Below are 14,307 nucleotides of genomic sequence, written 5' to 3'. Positions count from 1 at the left end.
TCGCTATAGATTATGCAAGTTTTACCATCTTATTTGAACGGTGAAATGCAAGCAAGTAACCGTAAGTAAACTTTCAGCACAGAAAGGCAAACTGCTAAGCATAGGCGAACTGCTAAGCATAGTAGCCAAGAAATAACTAACTCAAAGCATGGTAACCTGCTGAGCATAGTAACATGTGGGGTCCACATGAATAGTAACATGTGGGGCCCATAATCTTAAAACATGACTTTGATATAAAATATATTTACAGGTTATCCACTCCAAGGTGTAAGCTCAAACAAACCTGTGACCGGAAAACCATAAGTAAGGGTTGCCTATCTATTGATTCTCTTTTGCTGATATAAGGGTTTTTCTTCCCCGAAACTTATTTCAATGAGATATGTTTATGTTTAGGGTTTATCTTGTGATACCCTAATTCTGAATATGGACTGAGTTATGATATGATGACGGATGGACGCGTTATAGTCCTCCATGTGCACGTGGGTAAAGACGACTCTAGAAAGTGTAAATCTAGAGGATTATGGGCCGAGATATGGCTATGAATGAAAGCATCATGAAGTCTATATATCTAATTCTATATATATAGTTCTTAATATCAAGTTCTATAAGTTTCTCTATACGTTTGGAAAGCATGTTGTGCTTATTCTTTCTTTCCATGTGAGATTTACCTTGTTGTTTATACCCTACTGGGCTATTTGAGCTCACCCCCTTCTTTCCCTTGTTTTATGGTTCCAAACCCCAGGTGAAGTATAGATGGAAGATGGGGAATGCTAGAGTTGAATGCAGAACTGTTCTAACAGATATTTATGTTTTAAATGTGTATCAACTATGTCTTGAATTACGATGTAATAAGTTAGACCTAATTTCTGTAAATCCTCTAAATGTATTTGAGATCTTGGGAATAATGAAAGTTTTTGAAAAAGATGATGTCATATTCTTCTACGCACCGACTTGGTATTTTCAAGAAAAACCGGGGCGTTACAATTTTAATACTAAATAACCCTTATTTAGCACTCTGAACCACTATTTAAACACTAAGAACCATTATTTAGCACTTAAAACCACTATTTTAACACCACGAACCACTGTTTTGTTAATTAGAACAACTATTTAACACACCCAAGCACTTTTTAACCCTAAACAAATACTATTTAACACTAAGAACCATTATGTAGTACTCAAAACCACTATTTTGACACTAAGAACCACTATTTAGTTAATTAGAACCACTATTTAACACTCCCAACCACTGTTTTAAAACTACAGAACCACTATTTAGGACTCTGAACCAACTATTTAAACACTAAGAACCACTATTTGACACTCAAAACCACTGTTTTAAAACTAAAGAACCCTTATTTATCACTCCAAAGCACTATTTAAACACTAAGAACCACTAGTTAGCACTTACAAATAGTATTTTAACACTAAGAACCACTATTTAGTTAATTAGAACCACTATTTAACACACACAACCACTGTTTTAACACCACAGAACCACTATTTAAAATAGGAACCATTATTTAGCACTTTGAACCACTATTTAAACACTAAGAACCACTATTTAGTTAATTGGAACCACTATTTAACACTTCGAACCACTGTTTTAAAACTACATAACCACCATTTAACACTAAGAACCACTATTTAGCACTCGAAGCACTCTTTTAACAATAAATACCACTATTTATCACTACGAACCTCTATTTTCAAAGAACAAAGTTAAGAGAGAGAATACCCTAAATTTGACGCCAAATGGAACTAAAGCCCTTTCTACGTGGAATAAAGAGTGCAAGTGAGAAGATGTTGAAGAAGGGAAAAAGTACAAATGGGTTTGATGCCAAATGCCAGAAGACACTAAAATGGATTTTTCATGGGACTTTGAGAAGAGGAGCAATACAAGGTTTTTAAAGTATGACTTTGAGAAGAGATTGAAGAAGGTAGTACCTAAGGGTTTAATGCCAAATGAAAGAACACACTAAAATGGGTTTTTCATGGGACTGTGAGAAGAGGAGCAATACAAGATTTTTGTCTTTGAGAAGAGGTTGAAGAAGGTAAAAAGGTAGAAATCATGAGAACAAGGTAAAAAGGTGACTTTTGGAAAATATGCAAATGGGATGATTAGATGAGGAACCTTCAAGAGGGAAGGGGGTATTCTCATCCTAAAATGGGCTAAAGTTTTCTCCCTCCTCCCTTCTTTGATAATTTAGAAAACAGCCCCCCTTTCTGAAAATTTCAGACAAAAAGTACATTTTTCTGATCATTTTCCCTATAATTTAAGAAAAAAGAGTTTAGAGAAATAAACATACATGCCTTCACCAACGTGAACTCTCCTCCTTGATGCAAAGATGATGCAGATGGTGGCCCTGGTAAACAAAGAGTGTTTTAACAATTATATTATATATTTCTTCGCGCCTTACATCCCTTCCATTAACTATTTTATGTCATTTTATTGCTTTGGTAATGAGTTAACCTAGATTCATACTTGGTATTTGGAAATTTTGTTTTTGAATTGTGAGATTTTATATGCTGTAAGCCCTTTACAGGCCCTTATTTTTCCAAAAGTACTGTACCGACCACATCATAGGATGATCAAAACCGCTCATGTTATGGAACACAACGTAAATAGGTTGTTCCCCAAAAATTAGTTCCATAGGATGATCCTAGCCCTCTGATCCATAGAGGTTGCCATAATATGCAGTTCATTTCTACATCGGAGGGTTGGGATCATCCTTTAGAAATGATTGTTTGGGCACAACTTATTTACATTGTGGCCCATCTGATGGACGATTTGGATCATGCTATAGTATGGTCCCTACAGTACATTTTGGAAAATACGGGACTATAAGGGCTTACACCATGTAAAGTCATGAATTGTTTACTTTCCAAAAGATGAACGTATCCAAGAATAGAGGATTCTGCACTACTAAAGCATTCCTCTAATTTTCCTCAAATCACTGAATAATGTCTATGAAAAAATTGAGAGCATAAAAATACCTCCTTTCACCAACGTGAATTCTCAAGAGACGAAAATAGCTGATCACTCTGATAGCCCCAAACCTTAGCTAAGCATCTCTTCGCTCTGATCTTGGTAGTTCCAAAAAAAGAAATTCCCCACAAACCCACTAAATTACTATTTAATATTTAAGAAAAAAAATGAAATTCTCAATAAACCCACCAATTAAATTACTATTTAATATTTTTGGAAAAAAGAGAGAGTAAAGAAACATGCATACCTGCCTCCACCAACATGAACTCTCCCTGTCCAATGGTCACTACTTTGATCACTGTAATAAATAAAGACTGTTTTATTATTCCCAACACAATTTAACGTATACACGCACATATAGATGAAAGATAGATACATACATACATACAGACACAACTTCGTGTTCCATCACTTACATTTCTTATTTTTTATTTCATTCTATTAGACTTCTATGTCCCCAAATTGCATAACCAATTTTTGTTTTTTAATTGTTTCATTTTCAAAAGAAAAGAGATAAACACATTTACACATGGGAGAAGAGAGGATTGTGCACTACAAAAGCATTCCACTAATCTTCATAGTTCCAAAAACAAAAATTCCTGAAAATCCAAGAAAAAATATCTAAGAAAATATAGAGTACAAAAAAGGGAAATAACTATTTTCACCAGTGTAATCTCTCGAAGACGAAAATAGCTGGTCACTCTGATAACCTCAAAACTTTGTGAAACATCACACACATCTCTTCCTGGCTTTAATGGCAAAATATAAATTTTTAAAAAAATAAATAAATAAGGAGACAATATGTTTTCCATTTGCTAGGCTGTAAAGCCAAGGGAATCGTCCTTTGCTTTAGTTCATTAGTCGTTTCTTCTCTTTTGAAGACTCTATTTTTGACACATCTAAAGCACTGATAAATTACACTTACACCCATACACTTACACTAGTAATAATGGGCAACATAGCAAAGTTAGGGGTGTAGTTGATGACTTTATTTCTCTTTTTATGTTGGGCATTATTGCTATTGTAAAGCACTGATGGAGAAATAAATCTAAAAGGATAAAGAAAGAACTTGCGAGTGGCACTGGGCATTCTCATATACTGCATTATTGCAAGCGTGAGATCAAGGGTTTGGATGTTTTTTTGCCTCTGTATTTAACGTTTTAGTGTGACTGGCTGTTCTCAATATCTCATAAAGTTTCATAGTGGAAGACATATCCCTTATATTTTTAGACTTTTTTTTCTTCATAAAATTTGTGGGACCATTATTTTTTTTCCGCGAAATGATATATTCGTCCCCTTTACTTAGTGTAAAAGGAGTGAGTGGTCACAATTAGAATATAGGGGTGGCCGAGGGAAGAAAAGGGGGCTAATTTATCACTATCCTTTCTTAATACTTCTTTTTAGAATAGAGAACGTAATTTGCCATATTTTATATCACACCACGAAATGGAGAAACTACTAAGGATTATTTTAGTAAGAGAAGCCATTTCCAAACATCAAGGTTGAAATAAAAGCTAGTTTTAATTCTGAAGGGGAAATGATACCAAAATCTCTTGACGATGTGAGATCCCCATTATACTTCACCGATGCCATATCACTATGTTTTCTATTTTTCTGATACCGTTTAAGTCCACTAATTTTTCTATCATAAGTTTAGGTACTCAATACCCTGTACAAACCATCCGATTCATGTAATTTGGCTGTTCTTGAACCAGAAAGGCATTATAATGGTGTGACTGGTGAGAAAAAGCTGGCTATAAAGCCCTCGGGTTGCTTGCCATAATGTGGTGCAATCAGTTTTGGTAGGACTCAAAATGAACTAGCCTGCTAAATCATTTTCTCAAGACAAATTTCTTTCTTGAAAGCATACAATTTGATACAGGGAGCGTCTAGTAGTAACACAAGCTGGAGATCAACACAACCAACAACTAAAATAAACTCATGGGGGTTTGAAAACACATGCCACCGTTTGAAAAGAAAAAAAAAAACCCAATTTAACACGTGAAAGGAGCAAAGCTCCTTCACCCGTGTTAAGGGGCTAATGCTCTCCTCACAAGTGCTCTCTCCACAAGTGATGTCTCAAAAATAAAATTTATTCAATCTATATCTTTCTTTCCTCATGCCAAAGTCAAAACTAAAGAATAGCAACCCTAAATACTTGCGTAACAATTATTCTCCATCTTCTATCTAAAGCAAGAGAAAAAAAGGCAAGAAATATTACTAAGATAATCCTAAAATAGAAATCTCATTATTTTCCTATACCGTATTCGTAAAATGCCCATAACTTGCTCAAATAAAGTCCAAATCGTGTGATTTTAGAATAAAGTCCAAATCGTGTGATTTTAGGCTAGTTAGATAGGTAATCGAAAAACCTTTCCAAAGATACCAAAATCAAGCCAAAATAGCAAGATTTAACGCCAAAAACATGGGACACATAAAATGATGAAAATTAGAAAATAAAGAATAAAGATTTGTTTCGCATTGTCGTTCTGCATTATTCAACCCCGCTTGAAGAAAACTCGACATCAAGTTTAGGCCATCATCCTCCAAATCAAATTTTCAGCGTTGCACTAAACTTCTATTCTTTCTTTCTTTTTTTCATCTTCTCTTGACCCCTTACATGATGCCTAGCCATGAAAAAGGGCTCTTGAAGGCACTCTCAGATCCATGGGTATCTTCTTAAAGATGCGGGCTTCGAGTAGAGCTAACTATGTGAGAGAGTCTTCACTTGTTGTTGGACTTCTTCATTCTATGCGGCTAGATCACGTTGTACGATGTTAGGTGCAACAACTTCTTCACGCCGTCGTGAATGCGTCAGAGATCTCACGTGCTCTGATACCAACTGATGCAAAGAGCATCGACCGGCAACACAAATTGGAGATTAACACAAGCATCAATTAAAATAAACTCATGGGAGTTTGAAAACCGATACCACCGTTTGGAAAAAACTCCAAATAACACGTGAAAGTAGCGAAGCTCCTTCACCCACGTGAAAGAGCCAATGCTCTCTTCGCTAGAGATGTCCCAAAAATAAATATTATTCAATCTATAACTTCATTTACTCATGCCATTACAATATATAGAAAGTCAAAACTTAAGAATAGCAACCCTAAATACTTGCTTAACAATTATTCTCTATCTTCTAGCAAAAGTAATAATAATAAAAGCAAGAAATATGAGTAAAATAATCTTTAAATAGAAATCCCATAATTGACCTATACCATATCCGTAAAATGCCCATAACTTGCTTAAATCAAGTCCAAATCACGTGATCATGGGCTCGTTAGATAGGGAATTGAAAAACCTTTCTAAAGATACCAAAATAAGCCAAAAAAGCAAGATTTGATGCCAAAAACATGGGACAGAAATAAAATGACAAATATTTGAAAATAAAGAAGTGTTGTCGTTCTGCATCATTCACCCCCGCTTGAAGAAAACTCAACCTCGAGTTTAAGCCATCGTCCTCCAAATCATTTATTTTTCTATTCTTCCTTTTTTTCATCTTTTCTCGATCCCTTACATGGCGCCTAGCCATGAAAGGGTCTCTCAAAGGCACTCTCAGATCCATGGGTGTCTTCTCATGGATGCGGGCTTCAAGTAATGTTAGCTATGTGTGAAAGTTTTCACTTGTTGTTGGAGTTCTTGGTTCTCTTGTGCTCTTATACCAACTAAAGAAGGGAGTGTCGAGCGGAAACACAAGTTTGAAATCAACACAAGCAGCAACTAAAATAAACTCATGGGGTTTGAAAACCCATGCCATTGTTTGGAGAAAAACTCCAATACAACATGAGAAAGGAGTGAAGGGCCTTCTCCCATATAAAATAGCCAATGCTCTCTTCAAAAGTGATGTCCCAAAAAAAAACGATATTCAATCTATATATTTCTTTCCTCATGCCATTACAATATATAGAGTCAAAACTTACGATTAGCAACCCTAAATACTTGCCAAACAATTATTCTCCATCTTCTATCTAAAGCAACAGAAATAAAAGCAAGAAATATGACAAAGATAATCCTAAAATAGAAATCTCGTAATTGATTTATACCATATTCGTAAGATGCTCATAACTTGCTCAATTCAAGTACAAATCGCGAGATCTTGGGCTCGTTAGATAGGTAATGGAAAAACCTTTCTAAAGATACCAAAATCAACCGAAAATAACAAGATTTGATGCTAAAAACATGGGACACAAATAAACTGACAAAAATTAGAAAAAAGAGAGTAAAGATTTGTTTCGCATTGCCGTTCTACATCAAAACTAGTTCAAATCTCTAATGACAATTCTCCGTTCTATTATTGGACAAGAACTTCATACAAGTATGACACTATCCACAAATAATGATCCTTAAAGTTGCAACTTTTCGCTGAAATTTTGATTTTTATGTTCAAAATTATAACTTGAACCGATCCTATCATGATGATACTAATTTTTAAGAGAAGTTTGGTAAGGGAAATGTTTTCTCTCTTTTTTTTCCACATTTAAAAGATAATTTGAACCAACCTTATTTTATTCAATAAAAATTTTTGGCCGAAATTTCAATAATTCGGTCGAAATTTCAGTAAAATATTTAATTAATTAAAAAGCATGTTTTTGTACAGAGAGAGAGAGGGGGGCACGCGTCTTTAAGAGGGATGGGAAAAGGCACACGTATTAACTATGCAAGGCTTTCTCTTCTCGAGCTACGCTGGCGGAAGGAGACGACCAAAATGGCTATCTAAAAAGCGTACTCCAGCTGCTTAGAGAGGGTCTGTGATAACCTTCAGTCAGACAACTAGGAAGAGAGACATATTAGATGGAGATGAGTAAAAAAATATCTCACAAATTAGAGAAAGAGAGAGGATACCTATTAGATAGAGTTTGTCCAAGTCTCAGTGCTACAGATTAGAAGACACTTTTACCCTTGCATATACGAATAGATAGGGATAGCAACTAAGGGTAAATCATAAAAAGAGAGGGAGAGAAAGAGAGACGTGTTAAATGAAAAATATAAAGCCGGGGCGTAAGAGGAGGCCAGTACAAGGAAATTTCTAGAAAAATAAAATTTTGACTGAAATTTCCGACGAAATAAAATACTAAATAAAATACTGTTTCGGGTATGGTACGTTTCGGTGTCGGTCCGGTCGAAATTTAAAACCATGTTTATCATTCAAAGAAATTTTTTCCCAAGAATGAACTTTCCGTCAGAAATATTTTTCTTGCAATGCAAACGGGGCCTTTTGTTATAGGGCTAGCTGAGTAATTTAGGAGTGTGTATAATACAACTCTTTGTATGTGTTCCATTTTCACCTACAGTAATTTAGAAACTCTTTGGATAGGTCCAAAAAAATATAATATTTTATATAAATGATTTTGAAGTTAAAATATGATTATTTGTAAATAATAGATATAATAGTTGAGAAATGAATAGTGCCCTCAAAGAGGCTTTAATGTCTAATTTAGAAGTCAGTCCTGTTTGTTTGGGAATTAGAGAACCGATTGTGAATCCAAAACTAATAAACATAAATTGCAGCCAAGCAATGTTTTTTCAACCCCTCCTTAGGATGATGCGCCCCTTTTAACGTGAATTGACGTTAGAAAGCGTCAAGTCTGCCCACAATTCACGATACAGGGGGTGCATCATCCTACAGGGTGTGAAAAAATCATCTCCCATTGCAGCCCAACAATCCGTTTGTTACTGACAATTGTTTCTCAAATTCAAAACAAAGATAGGCCCTTAGGTAAAGAAGGTATTTTCTCTTGTTCATTTTAATATGGAAGAAGATGAAGCTATGAGAGCCCTATTATATAAATATTAGAAGCTTGATTCGGGCCCACTCATGATATTAGTAGTTAGAAAAATCACGAATCATCCTAGCCATCCAATTAGTAGATGTTAACCATCGATCATTTTTGTTTCTCAGTTTGTTTGATGGTCATTATCTATACATCGACCCAACAGGGCGCACTATCCTAACGATCAAGATCTCTGATCAGACGTTCCCAAACAGCGGATTTCTAGCTATTCTACTAATTGTATTTGATAATTTTTCTTGGATCTCACGTCACCACATGGATGTGATCTGGCCCGTTGATCTCTATTTTTCTGAACACATCGGATTGCCATTGGCCCACCTTGATCAGATGATCATATATAAGGCTTTTTTTTTCTAGTACTGTCAAGAAAGCAAATGATTGTTTTTTCTAGTCGTAAGATAGTCTCTCAGAAGTGGGACCGAGACAACTAGGGCCGTCGATATGGTGGGCCCACCTTAGATTGCCCACGGACAAGAAATTCCACCAAATTTTCGGTGGGGCCCACCTTCAATGGGATAGAGCAAAACAAATTTATCTGATGGCCCAGATTGTCCAAAAATTTACTTGTATGGCTAATAAAAGAAGGGAAATGATATCATCACAACTATGTTTTGATATCAGCATTAAACCTTGTCGTTTAGTATTTAAAGAGCTGTCAAGGTTATTATGGGTACCAAAAAGCTATCACAAGCCAATTAAAAAAGAAAAGACAAGCCGAGTTTGTGCAATTATTAAACATGGTTGTGCTGATATCATTTCTCTAGAAATAGTTTTGTTTAATCTTATATTAGATTTTTTTTAGTGAATTAGGGTTTCTTCTCTTATCGTAAATTAGGTTTTTTTTTACTGAACTAGGTTTCTTCTCTGATGTTTTTTTTGTTGAATGTTCTCATAATTTGTTTTTCCTTTTCCTTTTCCTCTTTTCTGATCTTATACTAGGTTTTTTTTCCTGAATTAGGGTTTGTTTTCTCTGATCTTATGCTGGTTTATCATAGAAAGTTACTTTGGTGGTTTACCCGTGTTCTTTGGTACTTTTCTATAATGTGAATTTTTGTTAGAAAAATAGTTTTGACTTAATCTTAAATTTAGATTTATTTTACCGAATTAGGGTTTCTATTGAACTAGGGTTTCTTCTCTGATACTATATTAATAGTAACTGAACTAGGACTTCTTCTCTGATCTTATATTTGTTTTTTTTTAACACCCATCTCATGTTTCGTTGAAAAAAATAGAGCCTGTGAAATTTTGTTAGGAATAAAGGTTTGGTATCATCTGATATTGGGTTTTTTTACTGAACTAGAGTTTATTCTTTGATCTTATGTTCATTTTTTATCTTAGAAAGTTTAATATTATTTTTTTGTTTTCCTGTTTTCTTTTCTACTTTTCTTTATAATGTGAATTTTTGTTAGGAAAATAGGTTTGGTTTCATCCGCTATTGGTTTTGTTTTTACTGAATTAGGGTTTCTTCTCAATCTCATGTCAGTTTTTATCATATAACATATCACCAACGTGAACTCTCGTCGTCGATGCAAAGATAATGTAGATGGTCACACTGATGCCAATGGTCGCACCGATAAACAAGGAGTGTTTTAATAATTATATTATATATTTCTTCAAGCCTTATATCCCTTCCATTTATTATTTTATGCCATTTTATTACTTTGGTCAAAGTTAACATAGATTCATACGTGCTGTTTGGACTTTTTGTTTTTGAATTGTTTACTTTCCAAAAGAAAAGAGATGAACATATCCAACAATAGAGGATTCTATACTACTAATGCATTCCTCTAATCTTCCTCAAGTCACTGTCTAATTTCTAAGAAAAATTGAGAGCATGAAAATATCTGCTTTCACCAACGTGAATTCTCAAAGAGATGAAAATAGCTGGTCACTCTGATAGTCCCAAAGCTTAGCTAAGCATCTCTTCGCTCTGATCTTGGTATCCAATTTTTTCGTAGGGAGATATCTCACCTTGTGAAACCTAACTGGAGACAATCTTTTCATGTAGACACATTAGCTTTGGTAAAAAATTTTGATCACCATGTTTGTATTTGGCTTACATTTTTTTTTCGATTTTTTATTTGTTGTGGTGATTCTGATGTAAAATGTTTATGGACTTGTAGGTCAAACAATCAGAAGCACATGGGATTCCATCGGAGCAAGCGGAGGTGATAACTGCAGTTATTGCCAATGCTTTAGATGACTGGTGGGATAATGTAGGTAAATCTTATGGTTTGAAAGTAGAGATGCAGCTGGTAAGTGTTTCTGGTTCAATTTTATTCCATTTGGTTTTTCCAAGTAATCTTGGTTTGTAATGCATATTGTCGAATGCCATTGTTATTATTAGATAGCTTTGAATATACAATGCATATTGTCGGCCAAAAATACTTCTCTTTCACTAGCAAAAAAGTTTGTCTCTTCCGAAATGTCATCCCAAACCTCCCGAATGTAGCTCTTTAATAACATACTCTCCAAGGGAGCATTTTGGAATGCATAAGCGACTCTCCTTAAAGAAAAAATCATCTTGAAGAAGATAATCGTCATGCTTCCTTTCTTTGCAAAGCATCCAAATTTCACCAAAGTCTTCATCGTTAGCATACATGTCTCGAATGCCATCAAATCCTTCAAGTTGCACACTCAAGGAATTAAGAAGAGCTACTCTTCTACTAAGAGCATCTGCCACTTGTTGCACTTTCCACTCTTGTGCTTTAATTACAAAAGTATATTCTTGTAAGAAAGAAATCCACTTTGCATGTCTTCGATTTAGGCTTCCTTGATTATTGATTTGCTTGAGAGCTTCATGATCGGCATTATAAATAAACTCCCTTTGAACAAGATACGATCGCTAATGCCGAAGTGCTTGAACAATGGCATAAAATTCCACATCATAAGTAGAGTACTTCTCTGCTTCATTGAGCTTTTCACTAAAGAAGGCAATAGGATGTCCCTCTTGGCTAAGTACTCCACCAATGCCCACATGAGAGGCATCACAATCAACCTCAAACATCTTCTCAAAGTCCGGCGAAGCAAGCACAGGAGCACTAGACAAATTGTTCTTTATAAGTTGAAAACTCTTTTCAACCTCCATTGTCCACTTGAACCCATCTTTCTTCATGCAATCCGTCAAGGGGTTGATAGAGTGCTTAAATTTCTTATGACTCGGCGATAAAATGAGGCCAATCCATAGAAACTCCTCACTTCTTGCAAGCTCTTTGGAATTGACCATTCTTGGACAACTTTGATCTTCTCATCATCCACTCTAATCCATGTTGAAGTCAAAACAAAGCCTAAAAAAGCTAGACTAGTTGTCATGAAAGAATTTTTGTGGTTTACATAGAGTTTTTCACCTCTAAAGTGGTTAGAACAACCCTCAAATGATCTACATGCTTACTTTTATCATGACTATAAATAAGAATGTCATCAAAATAAACAACAACAAGCATTCCAATGAAAGGGCGAAGGACTTGATTAATTACCCGCATGAAGATACTTGGAGCGTTTGAGAGACCAAATGGCATAATAAGCCACTCATATAAGCCTTCACATGTCTTGAAAGCGGTCTTCCATTCATCACGCAGCTTGATTTGAATTTGATGGTAGCCACTTCTAAGATCAATCTTGGAAAATATCTTTGCACCGGCAAGCATGTCAAACATATCATCAATTATTGGAATAGAAATCGGTATTTGATAATGATTCGGTTAGTGGAACAACTATCCACACACATACGTTGTGTTCCATCTTTCTTTGGAGTTAGTAAGGCCGCCACCGCACAAGGGCTCAAGCATTCTTTGATGTAAGGACCGAACCACTATAATTCTTGGTGTTCATCTTCTTCTACTTCTTCCACCCTTCTCTCCTCTAATTGGTAACATCTTTACTTTGCTTTGCACTTTAATTCAAAGTTAACAATGGTTAGTTATTTTTAATTCTTAATTGTTTGCTAAAAATTTTATAAACCTAATTCACACCCCCCCCCCCCTCTTAGATTGCCTATTAGGATTTGGTATCAGAGCTCAAGGCTCTTACATAGATTTTTTATTTTTGCAAATTATTACAAGAGAAAATGATGGAGCAAACTAAAACCTCTACATCTACACCCATTGCCTCTTCTAGATATGCCAAAGGGCAATCCGTTACTAGATCCCAATTTTTTCATTGTTGAATACAAGAACCGGAATTAAGGGAGCATCCTTTAATTAGACTTATGGACAAATCTCTTTAATCTAGTTCTTCATAGACAATAATACTCAAAAGCTTGAGATAGACCATACAACGCTTCGCTCTAGGCACCTAAAAGCATGGTCAATCTCTAATCAAATTGATTGTTGAATACGATTAACCGGAATTGAGGAAGCATCCTTCAATTAGACTTATGGACAGTAAAGGAATCTCATTAATCTAGTTGTTAATAGACAACAATCCTCAAAAAGATTGGGATAGACCATATAATGCTCCGCTCTAGATACCTAGAAGCATGGTCAATCTCTAAATGGATTGTTGAATACAAAGAAAGCATCCCTTAATAATGAAAAGAGGAGAGGAGGATTCCCAAACCCTGTAGCTACCCATTACCGGTTTTGTAAAGGAAAGTACAGAAAACTATAAATATAACTAGTTTATAGGTTGGTGATGCTCCAAATCCTATGACATTCGGCATAACTCCGACGCTCGGTGGTATATCATAAGAGATTTCAGCATATATTGGTTAGGATTAGTTTCTGAAATGTCCCCACGATTTCTCTCTCTAGGGTTTTCTAAAACCAAATGGAAAAATGGTGTGAATACCAATGAGGGAGGGGTGCTAAGGGCTTAAAGGAGTGTAGATAGCAACTAAATGTTAAAGGGGTAAAAATATCAAAGAGGGGGAAAGAAAACCAGAGCAAAAGTGGAGGAGTGAAAAGGAATGAAAATTGAAGGAGGGGAAAGCCTCCTTTTATAGACTTTGATGGAGCTTATGGGACCACTAAAAAGTGGTTTTTGTTAGCGTATGTCGGGTTTTGGGGTATCGAGAATGGTTTTCGGGTTTCCAGGACTGGATTTCAAGTTTTGGGAATGTTTGATAGTTTCAAAACAGTTGTTTGGTAACCCGAATTGATTTCCAGTTGTTGGAAATGGTCCCAAGCAGTAAAAAAAGTAACTTTTGGTAGTTATGATTTTTGGTGACTAAAAGATGGTCAATTGCTCTGGCTTGCTAGTAAGTGGTTTCTGGTTTTTAATGAAATGTCCTTGGTAGCAAGATTTGATCTTTTGTTTCTAAGGAATATTTCTTCATAACCGAGGGTAGTTCCTAGTTCCCAGAAAGTGGTTTCTGGTAACCGAAAGTGTTTTATGGGTCCTCGAAATGGGTTTCAGGTCCTTGGAAAGTTGGCTTCAAGTTCCCGATTTTTTGTTCTAGTTTGTTGGTTGCTTGACAAGTAGTTTTTTGCTCTGGGAAGGTTGTTCATGGTAGCCAAAGTGGTTTATGGTTACCAAAAGTGGTTATGGTGACCAAAAGGTGGTTCTGGTTCTTAGAAATGGCTT

At 35.4% G+C, this 14,307-nt stretch overlaps 1 long non-coding RNA gene across 3 annotated transcripts in view; it reads right to left on the bottom strand.

The window, feature by feature from the left end:
- LOC143857286 (uncharacterized) overlaps positions 1-14,307 on the bottom strand; it is a 54,950-nt gene that overhangs the window by 22,447 nt on the left and 18,196 nt on the right. For all 3 annotated transcript variants that reach the window (XR_013238573.1, XR_013238572.1, XR_013238574.1), the window contains 3 exons: positions 3,237-3,287; positions 2,998-3,087; positions 2,310-2,366 (listed from right to left, as the gene is read on the bottom strand). This is a non-coding gene — a long non-coding RNA (uncharacterized LOC143857286). The remainder of the gene's footprint in view (positions 1-2,309; positions 2,367-2,997; positions 3,088-3,236; positions 3,288-14,307) is intronic.

Source organism: Tasmannia lanceolata, unplaced genomic scaffold (genome assembly GCF_043159265.1).
Source record: "Tasmannia lanceolata isolate RefF3 unplaced genomic scaffold, GAP_Taslan_0.1 ptg000024l, whole genome shotgun sequence".
Lineage (NCBI taxonomy): Eukaryota > Viridiplantae > Streptophyta > Magnoliopsida > Canellales > Winteraceae > Tasmannia > Tasmannia lanceolata.
Note: the sequence above shows the minus strand (reverse complement) of the source record. Positions and strands in the feature narration are given on the sequence as shown.